This window comes from Denticeps clupeoides, chromosome 1, assembly GCF_900700375.1.
Source record: "Denticeps clupeoides chromosome 1, fDenClu1.1, whole genome shotgun sequence".
NCBI lineage: Eukaryota > Metazoa > Chordata > Actinopteri > Clupeiformes > Denticipitidae > Denticeps > Denticeps clupeoides.
The window spans coordinates 25,324,364-25,340,492 of NC_041707.1; positions in this window are offsets into that span (position 1 = coordinate 25,324,364).

The window sequence follows — 16,129 nt, forward strand, 5'->3', positions numbered from 1 at the left end:
ATATAAAAAAATAAATAAATACATATATAACTAAATAAATATATATATATATATGAAGTGAGTATGAATCCTGAAACCTAACTCTTTATAACTTAATATTACAATGTCAGGTGCCACCAGGTGGCTCCATATTGATGTCTTGTCAACCCTGATTATCCTTATGTATTCACTCATTCCCAACCAGATCTGTTATGTTAGTTAATTTAGGGTGACCAATCTACTCTTTTCCCCAAACATGTTAAACCGAGTTTTAGATTTATGCTTCTTGATTAAATATGTGTCATGTAATCAGCTTTTAGGTGCATATTTGTGCTAAAAAACACTTTCAAACTGAATGCGGCTTGCTTTTTTTTTTTTTATAAAGTGATTGTCATTGTGATACACCGCACACAGCGAAATGCGTTCTCTGATTTAACCCATCACCTTGGTGAGAAATGGGCAGCAATGAAAGTGTCACGACGGGAAGGGGTTACTCTGGTCCGGGACCCAGACCGGAGTTTCACGTTAGTCCTGTGTAATGTTTCCTAATCGTGTTCACCTGTGTCTAATGTATAAAGGTGCCCTGTTCGTGTCTGTTCACCATCGGGTCTTTGTTATGTTACGTTGACCTTTTCAGTTACCGCCGGATGTCTCCCCTGTCCTGTTTATCACAAATTAAACCCTGTCTCGTGATGTTGTGTGAATGCGTCCTTCTTCTTCATCAAGTCTTCTCATCATTTCAGTTCGCTGCCTTGCCATGCCAGATGGCCGTGACAGAAAGGCAGAGTGGGAATGACATCTAAGTGGCTGAGGACTAGACATGTGATAAGAGTTCCAGGATCTGCCTGTGGAATTACAAATCCCACTGTCTGCCTGCCCACTTCCAGCTGGCAAATGAAGAGGTCAGGGATCCTGTGATTTCTGCCACTATTGCCTTTGGTGGTTCTTCTGTTACCACAGAGATGCGCCCTTTAAGGGGTTCTGTAATTTTAGGTCCAGGTGGGTTTAGGACTGCTTTATATGAACATAAAAATGAAAAGCAAAGTGGAAGTAACTAGCACAATTAAGCACAATGAATCTACAATACTACAAGAGAAAGTCATCATATAGCATGTATATTGCTGATAGGAGCAGATTATGAGATCCATGAGAGGTGAATGTGGAAAAAATTTAAATTATAAGCACCCCCATGTGAAATTCTCTCTTGATTTCTCCATGAAAGTGACCACCAAACATCAGGTGTTTGTTATTTGTTTCCAAAATAACAATGTTCACTGAGTTTAATTACAATATTTTATTGGTACACCAAGACAAAAATGAGACATCAAAATTTATTAGCCCCCTGGCCATTAATAATCAACACCCTTTCTGAGCGGTAACTGACACCAATTCCGTACAAGGTTGGCACAGGTCTCCTGAGGGTTTTTGGCTGATTCTTCAATTGCAAATTGTTCTGTCTGCTCAAAATTGCAGGGTTTCTAAGCAGGACATTAACTTTGAGCACCCACCATAGGATAGAGGTCATTGTCATGTTGAAAGACCCATCGTTGACCTAATCTTAAACAACTTAAATATTCTCCCTCAAAATGTTGACAGAATTTTCTTTTTTCATGAAGCTATACCCCTAAAGGAAGGCACCATGTGTCTGAGACTGCAGAACAGCCCTTTGTGGACTGTTCGTCAGAAAGTCCAATATCCACAGGATTGTCTGGTTGTCCAGATGGAAGTTGGAGGAAAGTTTGTTAGCCAGGATGAGGGGTTGCAGAGTGTTGAAAGCTGAGGAGAAATAAGCAAACAGGAGTCTTACTCAGGGGTTGGGCTGCTCCAGATGCTTGTGTATGGTGTCTATGATAAAGTTTCATTAGTGATGCAAGCATTGGGAAGAAGTTTAGGGAAGAGAAAAATGGGGTGGGGGGTGAATGGATAAGAGAAGTGATTTTCTGTGTGAACAGCAGGTTTACTGGAAGCACAGCCAATAAATTTGAAGCTGAGGATAATAGTCAGGGGATGGCATCAGGAAATGAGATTTGACAGAACCATGTTCACCAAGCATTCATTCCTTCATAACTTTCATAGCAGTCTTTTACGAAGCTCCCCTAAAAAAATCTATGCATATCTGTGTAAGTGCCAACATTCAAATAGGAATTCTACAAGCATAAAGTAGCAGCAATGACTCACTTTAACCACCATATCATCACATCCTGCCACCCACCCATGGTACCTATGCCAGGTATGATTAAACATTTTTAAACTTGCAAGCAGCCCTGAGTCATACATTCACCATCATCTACAAAAACAAATGATATCATGGGGCCAGAGAAGATGTCTTTGAGGTTAAAAACAGCTATGTGTGACTCAAATGGACCAGACAAGGACATGAATGTGATCAGTCTGTAAAGGAAGTCATGTCAAAATGCCTATAAGGAAATTAGTGGAACTAGAGAAAAGTGACAGGTATAGTGAGCTCAGTCTGATTATTTGTTTGACCCTATGTGTGCCTCACTGTATAAAAAAATGCAACACGTATGGAAAGAATGAAAAAAAGAGTGAGGAGAGCCACTGCATACATGCTGCAGCATAAAAGTTTCTTGATAGTCAACTCTAAACTGTTCCCCCAGGCCTGTTTAAATATTAAGCATGTAATTAAAAGGTGACAGAGTGAGGCTGGGCTATAGCACGGTATATTGACCAGGGTTGTGATAAAGTATTGCCCAGCTGCTGTTGCCTGCTCAGGAACAACTGAATGTGTCTGATGAGGCGAGATCTATTCCTCTGTTTGAGCACTTTGAGAACCCCAGGGTCCCTAGCGTTCGAACCACCTGTCAAAGATGGAGAGATGTTGCTTAAAACACAGCTTAGCTTGCACCTCCTCCTGAACATTCATAACTTTCTTTACTTTGTTTCACATGCTGGGTCTTCATTGACTCCTTGCGGGATGGTGACAGATACCTCACAGTGACATTCCAGTTCCAGAAGAATCCATTGGATACTCCTGGCTGCTACAACTTTCTGGTATGTGTCTGGTATGTCTTTCTCTCTGTGGGTGTATTCTCTGCAGTCTCGACACCTACCCTTAAATGGGAGGGTTGCGTTAGGAAGGGCATTCTTCTAAATGTTTGTGGGGACAATCCTCTGTGGCAACCCCCAACGAGAGCAGCAGAAGAAAGATGACAACAACAACAAGGAGTTTCAAACACTGGAGTACATAGGTGTGTTCACAAGATAACATTTGTGGATGTCATGTTATTTTTGTACAATTGTACAGTCTTGTACAATTTGCTATGTATGAAACCTGTTGAGAATGGTTGGAGGATCCAAAATGGTATTCAGAATACACAAAGACAATATGGTCATTAAATTAACTTTATATTAGCTGCCATCACAAATTATTACAAGACTTGATACTTGATTGGCTCAAGTAAGTTTATAAATTTAGAATTTGATGGCTCTTTAAAGGTGTATTATCATATCTTTCTCTTTGGTGTAAAATATTGAATGAGTTGTAGTTTTAAATTAAAACAATCTATGGGTTCTGGTTTCTGTTTTCAATCACCACAGGCAGTAGGTCAAATTTACAAAAACCCTCCTGCATGTCTGCGTGTCTCGGCCAGAACTTCAGCTGCAATGATGTTTAATAAAGGCTTAAAATAAATCTGTGAGTTGTATTTAAAAAGAGAGGTTGGCTGCTTCTGGAATCATGTCTGTGTGTGTATGTTATAGAGTGGATTTTACGATGGAATGTCAAAGAATTCCTGTATCGGGGTGTCACGGGGCACCTTCGGCCCTGTCTACCCAGAGGAATACCACAAAATAAAGACAAACCACAGCATAAAATGGCAGCACAATAACACTGCAAACTATTTTCATTGACTAACCTCACATCAGAGTAAGCTTAATCTTGATGATGAACCGCTAGTCTTCTCTGAACAATGTGATCACTCTGGCCTCAACGCTTGATTGCCGACAGACAGATCTACATCCACTGTAGCAGCACCAAATAAGGAACCCATGCAACTTGGATGAGCTTGCAACCCCGTCACCTCAGAAACGTCAGCCTAGAGAAAAACAGAACCTCTGTTACTACTGTGGGGGCCGCAACCACTTCAGTGTCGCCTATCCAAAGCGGTGCCCAAAAGGACAACCGGAAAACTTCTCCACTCCCCAAGGTCGCACAGCCTCCTGGTGAGCCCTAAAACCCACTGCTCTGCCACCTGGTGCACTGTACTTGTTAGGCAAACTGGTCGACACCCACCCCTGACCAACACCAGGGGCGTGCCAAAAATTTGATGGACCTGGCCATCCGCCTCGAGCTACCCTCCAGGCAGTGCGACCCCCCACGCATTGTCATGTGGCTGGAAAGAAGTCCCCTGGGATCAGGTCAGGTGTTGCTTAAGACCACGTCCTTGTGAACACCCAAATTCACACCATGACCTGGGGTTCCCCTGGTTTGCTTCCCATGAAACGTGCATCCATTGGGCCACCAGCACCATTCTGGGCTATCCTCCCACCCAGGACATCTGACCATGCATATCCCCGCCGACAACCACAACGTTATGGCAGATTTTCATAAGGACTTGCTGAGCTCCCCCAACATTGACCATATGATCTGACCATTGAATTCCTCCCCTGTCACCTGTCAGCTGCCGAAACAGAATTTCATGGACAACTTCATCATGGCCTCCCCAGCATCAATTCGGCCTTCCACTTACCTTTTTTGTGGGGAAGAAGGATTGGGGTCTTCAGCCATGCATCAACTACTATAAACCCAATGTCATCACTAAGAAGAACTGTTACCTGCTCCCGCCCCATTAAACTTAATTTGATCTCCTGTCCAGGGCTTGTCTCTTCGATAAACTTTAATTTAACCTTCGGCTTATCCAACAGTCCTGGTCAAGCCCTGGTTAACAATGTGCTGAGAGACCTGCTGGACTGTTTCGTTTTTGTCTACTTAAATGACATCTTAATCTTCTCGCTTGACCATCCAATACATGTGCGCCACGTCTGGATGGTCTTGCAGCACCGAGAACCTTTCCATCCTGGTCAGAGAATGCTTTTATGACCAAAGCCATGGGCCAGTCATTCCGTTTTGCCTGGTTGTCTTTCAATAGCACCAAGTCTCCATCTTTAAAGTTGGGACATATGTCCTACCGCTTGCTACGACTTTGAAAGATCAAGAGATATTCACAACTCCACCTGTTCCACGAGATGTTGGCCAGATGTTGCACTTATTTCCACTTCTGGTGATGAAGATCTTTACTGTCAAAAGTTCCTGGAGGTGGAGGATAACACAGACTTTTGCGTCAGGAGCATAGCAGGAGTCAAGAGAAAATGTGACTCTGGGTCTGAAGAAACAGGTACGAGCAGCCTAGCAGTTAAGATTGCCGTTACTTTCGCCATTACGGTAGACAACACCTTGTAAGTAAGGTTTGAGGAGCTGGATTACATGAATATTGAGGTTAGTATTTGTCTGGAAATCACAATCATGCGCTCTGGATCTGAAGGAATGGGATTGTGTCAGGTAACACTCTACACCTGTGGTATGGGATAGGAACAAGAATGCGGTGACAGGTGATTCCCGGTGCATTTAATCAATGCTCCCCTAAGGTCAGTGCTCAGTTACTTGATGCTTCAGTCTCAAAGGAAGTATCCTGTTCCATAAATTTTTTGGGTGATAGTATTTTTACTTTACTAACGGCAGTGGACGTTACAATTTTCCTCTGAGTTGCACTCAAGAGTCCTTAAATCCACTTAGTCTCTAAGTTGATTGTTGGGGATGTTGTTGCCGTGTGCCAATCTCTTCCAATACCTGCCGTTTCTTTCATTCAAGGTGATGATATGACTGTCAGCAAGCTAAACTTAAATTTAACCTTTGGTTAAATTTGGTTAAAGTCCTGTCACTTTTCAAGCCCTGGTTAACAATGTGCTGAGAGACCTGCTGGACTGTTTCGTTTTTGTCTAATTAAATGACATCTTAATCTTCTCGTCTGACCTTCCAACACGTGCACCATGTCTGGATAGTCTTGCAGTGCCTCCTCTTGTTACATGACCCTAATTTTTTCTGTGTCTGTCATCTACGAGCGCCAAGCACATCTGGGAAACCAAACAGCTGCTACACAGGAGGATGGCCCAGCACAGAAGGAGCAACACCTCAGGGCCAGAATCAGCTGTGTACCTTCACCTTAAGGACAAAGGACATTCATTTTTGGACAAGAATGTTCAAATATTGGACAGAGAAGATAGGTGGTTTGAGGGAGGAGTGAGGGAAGCTTTGCATGTGCAAATCAACAAACCCTCACTCAACAGAGGTGGATGCCTCAGAGACAACCTATCTCCATCCTACTTAGCTGCCCTTTCATTCATCCCCAGAAAAATCTGGCCCAATTCACACACTCACCAGATTGGCCACATTTAGCGACCTGCTAAATGGGTGTAGGAGGAGAGGCCAGGACGGGGCTGTCACATCTACCCTCCTGCCGCCTTTGTTCCACTTAACGAGCCTATTCAAGGCGGGATTGAGGTGAAATCAACCTGGTGGATAAATTTGTGGGCACAAGCCAACATCCCTCAGATTGACAAAGTTCTGTGGATGGAGAATGAAATGACTCTACCTTAAAGAAAGAAAGTCCAGTTGCCACGACTCAACTTTCAGACACTATATGGCCAAAAGAAATCAATTTACTGAAAATGGGCAGCAAAAGGAGTTCAACAAATGTGGCTATTGTCATGCGTCTGACAGCTCTTATTTGACTGTATCTAGTGTTTTAGTCTTGATGGTTGTTATATAAATACACCCATACAAACATAAAAAGATATATATTTGTATACAGTACAGTTTTTATATGTCAGCCTCATTAAAAATGCTCTTCATTGTTTGTAGGAGAGTCATTGTACCCTGGAGACATGAACTGTATAATGTTAGCTTTTCCAGACCACTTCACATGCAAGCCTACAACCCTAATACATGGAAATATGCTTGATCCAAGGATTTCCTTCCGCCATGGCTCAGAGAATGTGGGTGAGTCAATGGTGCTAGATGAGTCAGACACCGCCTTCACTGTTGCTCCAGAACATGCGTTTCTCCTCCCCTGACCTACCCCAACTTCATCTCCACATGATAATGTGAAACCTTATTAACACTATGGTAAACAATTTGCAGGCTACTGGCGGTCAGGCTTGAGGGCATGAACGACTTTGAAGTTTGAAAAGATCATTCTTCCACAATCTACATCTCATTCACGAATGGCGCTCTTTTTCATCCATCAGTCCTCTTCAACTAAATGTGGCACATGAATCTGTCATTCCTTCTGACAGAATGTTTATAAAAGTTTGAAAGAACAATAGGAAGGAAAGCATGTCAAGTTTAATAGCTGTTCTAAATTTGAAAGCAACCCATACAAATTGTGCAAAGCAGCAAGGTAACCATGGCAACATTCAGTAAATAGAAAAAAAGTATAGCAACAAAAATGCATATTGTTAGTGTGTTCAAATTGGCTTGTGTTAACCATGCTTACAAGAAAAGTCTAACTGCATGTCTTCAAAACATTGGAAGTAGAAATTTGTCTTTTCAGAAACAGCAGTAATAAGGCATCATTGTTGCAATTGCATATTGCTATTGCTTATTCTCAGATGAACAGTTAATCTTGTTCTTTTGGGAGAAAGCAGTTTTTCAATGATCAAATATTCCATTCAGACTGTACTGTCTTGTTGTCAGAACAAGGAGCTTGGGATGCACTAGCGGCTGGTGTTTGAGTCTCTGGTTGAAGCTCTTGTGACTGGTTGCGTACAGTGGCAGTGAGTGGAGTGTCAAAGCCTGAGTGGCGGTAGAGGCTGCGGCTTCTCCGGGGTGCCTGTGGCAGTTGGAGATATGAGCATTCAGATGTTGCACTAACCTCAGAGTACTGGTACTGCAAAGCAGCTAGACGTAGATGTGGTCAACAGGTATGGGGTTCTTTAGGCTCGGATGTGATTTCAGATGTGAGATGAGAATCAAGGTTGGAGATAGAAGAAGTGGTCGAAAACATCAGGTTCCAAAAAATGCCAAAGGGAAAATCCATTTTTGTAGTCAGGTCAAAAAGGTTAAACGATGTGTAGCAAGATCAGTCCATGAAAGGCTTACATCAAACGAGAACAAGCATATTAGTTTGCAATTTGTTGTTGTCCTTACAGTGTTTGTGCTGGGCCTCATGGATTCCTACCAGTTTGCCAGGGATGTGATTGTTACGGCGCCCTCTGGCGGCCGTTGGTGGAACGGTGACTGTGACACTTGTATTAATTGTAATGTCTGACACTTTGTCAGAAGCTTTTATCAAAAAGCTATGCATAGACAAGATCAGTGCTTCCCTGAAGCCCCCTGCCTGTATCAAGACAAACCAGGACCCAATCTCAATTCCCTCCCACATACACACATTAAAATAATAAAATGAGTAATTACACACTATTATTTGAAAAAAAAAAAAAAAACGCAGTTATTTTACACTGTAGGCTATATAAAGTATATATTAGAGCCCTAAAAGACCCGACTTGACCTTTATGCTGTGTGGTGCATTTAATTAAATGACAGTCACACAGTCATTGTTTTTACTACACCAATAACATACAGCCATGACCCTGAGAGTTCTTACCGGCTTTCCTTGCATGCTACGAGAGGTAGACTAAAAGGTAAAGCAACATGTGCATATTTAAAATATAATCGGCAGGTGCTCGCTTCCATTTCATAGTGGTCTACCACTATGTACCATCCGACCTCTACAACTCATACAAAATGCAGCAGCACGACTGATCTTCAACCTTCCCAAATTCTCCCACACCACCCCTCTGCTACGTTCACTCCACTGGCTCCCAGTAGCTGCACGCATCAGGTTCAAAATACTGATGCTGGCCTACAAAGACAAACATGGAGCAACGCCATCCTACCTCACAGCCCTTATTACACCTCACACTGCACCTCGTTTACTCCGAGCCTCCAGTACTGCTCGTCTGGTCCCTCCATCTCTGAAGGTAAAAGGAAAACACTCATCTAGACTTTTCTCCGTCTTGGCCCCTCGGTGGTGGAATGAACTTCCCCTCGAGGTCAGAACAGCTCAGTCACTGAGCACCTTCAAATGACAGCTCAAGACCTTCCTCTTTAAAGAATATTTAGATTAAATTGTAATTTTCTTGTTGTCGAACTTTGTGTACAGATTCTACAACAGAGTGAATAAAATAGATGTATTCATAGTTGGGGTCCTAGTGAACCGGAATTGATCTCTTTATCGATGGTAACTTGAAAGCACGTTGTAAGTCGCTCTGGATAAGGGCGTCTGCCAAATGCAGTAAATGTAAATGTAAATTTCACCTCCTCAGCATCAATTTTGCTATCTTTCTCATGATGATTAAAATGCAAGAGATTTCTTTAAAAAAGTAATGTTTAATTAAACAACATGCAAAACACTTTTACTGAAGCAAATTTACAAACTGCGAATCATACGGATATGATAGTTAGTTTAGACCGGAAGTCCGTGTTTGCTGACAACTGATTTACCCGAGGCAAAATAAAATGATAGAAATTGAATTCAGACCCAACTTGGGACTTTATAGATTTAATATTTACAAATATCATCTTGGCAACCTTGACTCAGTGACAATTCCTGGGGGGTGAGTTATATATCTATCTCATTTTTCTGGAATTCCCTCCCAAGCACATTCAAGACCGTAGTCAACTGGCCAATTCAGATCAGTTATAAAAATTTACCTGCATCTGATGTATATTTGAGAATCCTTTCAGGTATAATAATAATAATAATAATAATGTGTTATTATAATTATTGTTATTGTTAAAGAGAAGTAAAGAAAATATATCTCGCTCTATCCAGCACAGAAAATGTATTAATTAAATAACCTTTGTAGATGGAATGAAATGGCAACAAGGTGGACAGGATTTTTTGTCACAGATGCGGTGAGCCCTCAAGTCAAGCTGTATATGTAATATGATATTTAATTAATGTCAATACCATTGAATTCTTGGTTAAATACAATAGAAAAATTTATTTCCTAGAAATGTTTAAATGAAAATTGTTCAGCTGGAAAATTATCAAAATTCTGTAGATAATGTCTTCTGTAAAAACACACAGAAAAGATGCAATGGCTGGAAATAAAATCACTTCACATTCCTTCAGTATATTACATCTCATTGAAATTAGATAATCTGTAGGCATAGCACAGCTCCAGGCAGACATACTTTAAAATGTTGTTTTCCATTAAAATTACAACCTATAACTTACTGCCCTTCCTTCATGTCCATATGCCCTGAACCAACTCACTCACTCTATCTCTCTTTTTTTTTTTTTTTTAAATCATGTCTCCAAAGCTGCCAGCTTTATCAGCAACCCTCTTCCCTATTTTCTCTCCCCCACTGCACCCTGTCCTCTCACTAGCCAGGTTATGTGACCCCGGGGCTTCCAAGTGTGTGTATGTGATTACCTCTAGGCAAATGAAGTGGCAGAGTGACAGATAAGTCATACATATAAATGGAAGCCTACAGGTAAACAGAGAAGTATAGTTATAATGATAATGATGTTCTGATTCTGTTCTTTTGTATGCTTACATCAACACAGAATGGTTCAGGAAATCTAGGCTAGTCTCTAGCTACTGTTTATCGCTGGTGGAGTTTGTGACTGTGAAATGCAGACCATTTTAGGTTCTGCGCTCAGTATGGTTTTATTCTGTGAATGACAACAGGTTGTTAAAGGGAGCAACGGTCCCCTCCTTCCTCCCTCTGCTGGTACACCGGGTTTCTCCTTTTAACGTTCGCACTGTTCATGCAGTCAACCATGTCCATAGTCGGGGCCACAACTCCACCAATCCCGGAAGGACACGTTCTGCATGTCCTGCAGAAAAACAAAAGAAATACAAACAGACCTGCCCTGCAAAATCCCTGTGGATTTTGCAGCTTTATGTGACCAGGTATCACAGCAGTGATTTAAGGCCCACAGAATATTTGGGTTGCAGCCTAGCCCTTACCCCTCTTTCCAATCTCAGGTTGCCCTCCTGCTATGGCTGCTGATCGACCAAGGCGCCAAGTGGGTGGTTGCTCATCTTTCATTGCCGAACCCTGCGTCTCAGCAGGCCTTCATAGAGGAATTCAAATCCACTTTCTGTCATCCGGACGGTGTGGAAACATCCTCCCGGCTTTACCATCTATTACAAATAACTGTCAGTCATTTCAGCACCACATTCAGAACCCTGGCTATGAAGAAGCCCCTGGGGTCCCATGGTCCCTCTGGACCTTCTCTTATGAAGGTCTGGTCTGTGGATTTGCAGTGAGGTGGTCAGCCAGGAGATGTCTAACACCTTTGAGGCCTGTTGGCCTAACCAGGACCACCAGCCCAGCCACCAGCATTCACTGAACACCCCGACCTCCTCCTTCACCACCCAGACCGGTATTCAAGCATCAACCTATGGCCAACAAAAGACAAAGACAAAAAGAGAATTTTACCTGCTGTGGGCAGAGTTGGCCAACAATCTACAGGTCTCCACCGCCATGGCCAGTAGCCTCTTCAAAGTTGGCTACGGTTATCAACTGTCCATCTTCGCTCACCAGGAGCCTGCCGGTGGGGTCCCATCGGCCCATCAACTGATCTGGGGCTGCTGACATACCTGATACAAGGTGCGGTCTGCCCCCATCATGACCACCCGTCGCTCAGTTGCCCAGCACAACTGACGATACCCACATTGACTGCGCTTCCAGGTGGGCGACATGCCACCGTCAGGGTCGCCTTGGAGGGGGGTACTGTCATGTCACTCATGTCACATGACCAGGAGCAATGCCAAAGTAGGTGATGCACCCCCTATTTATTCAAACGCAGACCAAATAGTGATTGCTCAGTTATTTATTGCCTAAACTGCAATGACCGACTTCTCCATCCAGAAGGACACAGTCAGTGTATACCAGTCACGTGTGTTATGGCCCTCCTCTCATCCCCTCTCTGCTCTCGCAGCACACTAAGGCGAATTACCTAATAATACAAAATATCTGGACATATTACTGTCTCTAAAATATGAAAGTGCTGACACAGCAGCTAACAAAAACAACCATATCATGGATGTACTCAATTCTAACTCAATTATATTCATAATATATTCAATTATTAATAACACAACTATTTACAGGTTAGTCTAAAAGTGACATTAATGACAAACAGGGAAAACAAAAACACAATTAAAAAAAGAAAATGGACAATCAAATTTTTTTCCAGTCAGAACCATGCGTTCAGCATAATGACACACGCTTAGATCATGGAATATAAAACAATAATTTCAGCCATTTATAACTTAAATACACATAGATACAGTCAATAACATGGAGATTACTCCACGCACATCTCACCCCTTTCTGTCCGCAGAACACACTTAAAGCCATAGGGCGCGCCATTAATTCAACCCCAATGGAACAAGAAATCTAGAAATGAAGTTCATCCTTACCTCCTGGATTTTGTCCAGCCCTCCTCTCCACGTATTTTCACACTAGTGTTAACATCCGTGGGGTTTCAGCTAACACTGTCTCACGCTCGCAGAGTAAACGGTGGAGACTCACCAGCCCCCTTTTGCTGCTCTACAACTTGGTTTATCGTCCTCATAAACACGTGCTCTTTCCTCCAGTCCCACCTCATTCGTGTGACATTCAGCATTGAGTAAAAAAAATAAAATGATCATCCAGAATGTCTTCAATTGAAAAAGTACAATAACCAATGTAAACTCTGGGGCTTGGATACAAAAAGTGTTTTATTGCTTTATTAAAATAAATACCAGCAATGAAGCTGGCAGCCCATCATGGTATCCTTCATGAACCAACACAATTTAACAAATCAATCAAAGTAAATCATTTTACTGACATGATTTAGGCAAAAAAGTAAATTTTACCAATATTTTTTGCATATATTTGAGCAAGGTGACAATTTATTGTCATATATTAGACACAGAACCAACAGTAGCCTGAAACATAATCTGGGTTTTCATATCACAGAAAAGTAAAAATAGGACCCTGTAGAAATATGTGAATAAAACTAATGTGTTTATCTTTGTGTATCTGAGATTGTGAGAATGGGTAAATCTGAGACACTGGCTTGGAGGGTGGGTGTTCTGGCATTTCCCTCTCTGTGCCAAGTGCTCCTGGCCTTCAGTGCTGTTTTGATTGCTTATTAATATTTGTGGCACTGCCTCCCTCCGCCTGTCTCTCACAGCCCACTAACGTCTGCATCTGGTCAGCCCTCTCCAGAGCTGTGGAGGTGGATCTTCTTATAACTAGTTCTGCTTGCTTCTGTCTATTTGTCATTTTAATTAAATATGTCAAAAAAATTCTTTTTTCTCTTAAGTAATCCACTTTTCAGATATTGTACAGCAGGATATATAGGCATATCTGTTCGGTATGTGATCCACAGTTGTATATTGACACATTTAATTAAATACCGATCTTTTTTACTTACAGTTGATTTTAACTTGCTGGTCAGACACTAGGTTATAATTAATTGCCAGCCTGTCTCTGCTGAGATGACAGCCCAACCAACCACCCCTCCCCCCAGTCCTGTCAGGCATCGTTTATCCAGCTTTATATTAGGAAATGACTCCACACTTCATGCACATAAACATACAGCATGTTGGTCTTAATTAAACTGCAGCGGCAGACTTGCTTTCTTTGTTAATTAGATTTTTGTATAGCTGCATTAAAATATTGTTTTGCCTATTGTTCACCCTTTTAAAGGTGTGACTTTCATGAAAGATTAAGTCAAGGATATGTGGAAAATGAGACTCAGCAGGCAGTGTAAAATTAACACTCTTGAATGAATAGAAAAGTAACAATTTGGATTCTGCAAGTTCACACCAACCCAAACTGTGCAAATGATCACTAACAACTTTCCTGCTGAAATTAAAGCAGAACCCAACTTTCAACCTGTGATATTTCACCTTCATGTTCAGAAACCTTCAGACAAGTCACAGACCTGAAAACTACTGTAGTCTCTCATTAGTAAATGAGTCTAATGCAGTGAGAAACAACTCACCTCCACAGACCAGGCATGGAGAAACTGATTCTCTGTCTCACAGAAGCCCCAATCAGAGTGCTAATATAAAACATAATTAGCTTGTCAGTCTATTAGAAATACCCTTATCCCACAGGTTTGTTTAACAATACATTCTCATAATCCAGACAAGTTATTTTGTGAAAATATTAGCTGTTTGGTAACAGAAATGTTCAAAGAATATGATTTGGAATACAGCATATTTTAGGTAATATGTCTGAATTTCCACTGCAATGTCGACACAGTGGATCATGGTATTCTGCTCTCTTGCTTAGAACACACAATTGAAATCAAAGGATTGGCACTATGATGGTTTATATCCTATCTTAGTGAGAGAACATTTACAGTTTAGTTGGGTGACATGTTCTCCCCGAAAGCACTACTTTCATGCAGGGTCCCTCTGGTCAATCCTTGGCCCTCAATATGCTCCCATTAGGTTCTATTAATTGGGAACACACAGATTTAACGTCGAGTGCAAACATGATACAGAGACAGCCCTGAAAGACTTACTAGACTGTTTGGAAAATGTTGTGGCATGGGTGGCCTTAAATGTTCTTGCTTAAATCAAGAAAAATTGAAAGTACTTATTTTTGATACCCCTTACCTGCAATGACTTTTGTCACCTTATAAATCAGATATGGCCCTTTGATTGCCTCAGCAGCAGATTTGAACTGTAAATGCTTTACATCTTTGTATGCATCTGGATATGCATATGCATTTTAAACTTATTGTTATTTGACCAGTTCCTCCATCTTCTGGATGTATACATTTATACATATTATGCTTTACCAAAATCAATGCCCACATTTCTTTCCATTTTTATTAATTCCATCCACCATCTATATCCAATTTATATATATATATGTGTGTGTGTGTGTGTGTGTGTGTGTGTGTGTATATATATATAATCCAAAACAACAGTTATAAAGCACCCTTATAAAGACCCCTGTGACAATTTCATCAAATTCCATTACTCCATCTGCATGAGTAGAAAAGACAAGTGGTTAGAAATATGTAAACAATCTGCAGTCATTCACCAAGTTTCCATATTTGTAAGCAAAATTAGGTTTCCGATGCATCCACTATTTATACTAGATTAATACAAAACCATCCCAGATCTTACCCAGTTCCAATTAAAAAAATAATTTACAACAGACACTACATTTGCAGGTTAATTTTTATGTTCCTACGTGGAACTGAAAATCTACACATTTAACTTAAAATTCAGTCATTCACTGGCACACGCTCATATGCATGAAAGCTCTGCAGCGCCCGTCCATGGGTGTTGACATCATTGGCTCATCTTAAAGGCACAGACGCATATTTTTCGCTGCACCACATCATAGTTTTATTGCTTGTATATGCATGTAAATCACCTGGTTACATATATAATGTTTAATCCCAAATAATATATGTTCATATTCATTAATAATATTAACAAGGTTGATATGTGTCTTAATTCCAAAAAAATCTAATATAAATGAGTTTAAATTTTACGTAGATGTCCTACGGAGGTAAATACTGGACGTTCGAAGATGTAAAAAAAAATAAAGCACATCATCTTCACAGTTTGCACCTTCAGCGGATCCACAAGCGGATGTAGAAAGGTGCATTGAAAAATACGTCTTTTCACAGTGGGATATCCATTAATAATGTAATTTTCTTGCACCTGTGTCCCCATGATGACCAAAAAAGTTACCATGTCCAGGTTTGACTACATATTCACGTCCAAGTGGGGTCATAGTTAGACGTCAAAATAACAGACATAGTTTGGACCTCCAGAATTGGTCTTGGACAGATGGACACAATATAGACATGATCTGCATGTCCATAAGGATCATTGGTGCCCCCCTGCCCTCCCTCCAAAACCTGTTCAACTCAGGAACCAGGAAACGGGCAGGGAAAATCATCTCACCCTGGACACTATCTGTTTTTTTAACTTCTGCCTTCTGGCAGATGTTACCGGAGTGGATGTTTCCCACATCCTTTTTTTACCACCAATAGTTGACCTGTACATACACTAATACATTAATTATTGTCCTTATTCGTGGTTACTTTTGGTTAGAATCTGTTTATTAAGTGTTTGGCTTACTTAATAA